The following is a 1,631-nucleotide window of genomic DNA, read 5'->3' as shown; positions in this document are numbered from 1 at the left end:
TTTATTTATATATTTATCTATTTTCACCCTGTGGTTTGTACTATAAAGTACCTATTTTTTACTTAGCTTAACCAGTTCTGATGATTTTTTCTTAAAATCGCTGGATTGTCGCATTTTCCCATTCAAATGCTCAGAAGCGAAGCCGGTGAGGCAGCAGCGAGCTGAGCCTCACCTGGGATTGCGCAACCTCTCGCTAACTGCACTGGCTGCCATTCTATGAGAGCATATTCGTCCTGTCTGTACGCCAGCAATAAAATGGCTAAAAAACATTTAATAAATGAACTGATTTTCCATAATTTCGCTTATATATATAATGTACAGTGTTTTTTGTCACCAACTGTGTGTGTATCGTGTTTTGTGTGCGGAGGAGCGATCAGAAAGGGCAGAAAACTGACTCCAGGGGAGGCAGGCAGTTCTCTTGCCTCATGGTAGGGGGCGTTCATGATCCCAGACATTGTGACTGCACAACTGCAGAGTAAGACACAGTGAGCTAGCCATGGATCTAGCCGTACAGTAAATAAGTAAAGTACAGCGATATATTTGTTTTCTTCTCTCGTCCGACGTCAACATGAAAGACTACATTTCTACAGTTAAACAGTTTTCTAAAGTGGATTTTCAACTCCTGGAGATAATAACTAAAGGAAGACCAACACCGGAGCTGAAAGTTTTGCTTCGAGACAGTTTGATGATTCTTAAACGGAGTAGAAAGGATATGCTGAGGATAGACTTGGCTTTGGATGAACGGATATTTTTGTGCAGAATTAGCGGTGCATGGATTTCATCGATACGTAAAGGTAAGACAGCAATAAGATGTTTTTGTTAAATTTTTTTAATGAAATGTGCGTTTTGTGGGCTACAGTTTGTATGTCTAAATAATTCTGTAAAGTAGAAGCGGTAGCTAATCTACCACAACAATTATTTATTAATTAAACATTAAGCCTAAAACGTACTACAACAACAGACTGAATGTTCTGTTCTGTGTGCAAATTTCTTGAATGTTTTTTTTGGTGTTAAATCCTAAAACATGAAGTGGCATTGTTGTCAGTTGCTATGGCAATGAGTCTGCGTAACTTGACGAATACAGATCACTTTGCTGTGGATCATAGCACGAAATTAATACCTACATTTCTAAGTTTCACTGAGTTAACGCGGCTATGGATGACATGTAAAAGATTAGTCTTTTTGTCCCCCAGCGTCCAATAACATTCATGGTGTCTGTAAGTCGTAAGTCAGTGCCTCACCAGCAATGAACCTCACCGCATGTCACTGATATATATTTAGACATAAACACCAGAGCAATAGAGGCTCAGATCTACCACACCAGACAAGACCCAAGGTGTAGGTTGTGCAAGGAGGCCTCTGAGACAGTCCAGCACATAACAGCAGGGTGCAAGATGCTGGCAGGGAAAGCGTACATGGAACGACATAACCAAGTGGCGGGCATAGTGTACAGAAACATCTGTGCAGAATATGGACTGGAAGCCCCGAGATCAAAATGGGGAACAACCCCAAAAGTGGTGGAGAATGACCGAGCTAAGATCCTGTGGGACTTCCAGATCCAGACAGACAAGATGGTAATGGCGAACCAACCGGACATTGTGGTGATGGATAAAGAACAGAGGAAAGCCGTT

General features: G+C 41.4%; 1 protein-coding gene and 1 long non-coding RNA gene across 2 annotated transcripts in view; one reads left to right on the top strand and one right to left on the bottom strand.

Moving 5' to 3' along the window:
- chsy1 (chondroitin sulfate synthase 1) overlaps nucleotides 1–1,631 on the bottom strand; it is a 38,509-nt gene that overhangs the window by 17,043 nt on the left and 19,835 nt on the right. The window lies entirely within an intron of this gene.
- LOC106960775 (uncharacterized) overlaps nucleotides 668–1,631 on the top strand; it is a 5,268-nt gene continuing 4,304 nt past the window's right edge. The window contains exon 1 of the long non-coding RNA XR_001427645.1: nucleotides 668–794. This is a non-coding gene — a long non-coding RNA (uncharacterized LOC106960775). The remainder of the gene's footprint in view (nucleotides 795–1,631) is intronic.

The sequence above is a fragment of the Poecilia latipinna genome, unplaced genomic scaffold, assembly GCF_001443285.1.
Source record: "Poecilia latipinna isolate Pla-1442-1.1 unplaced genomic scaffold, P_latipinna-1.0 Scaffold1227, whole genome shotgun sequence".
Lineage (NCBI taxonomy): Eukaryota > Metazoa > Chordata > Actinopteri > Cyprinodontiformes > Poeciliidae > Poecilia > Poecilia latipinna.
This window is presented reverse-complemented; position numbering and strand designations above follow the sequence as displayed.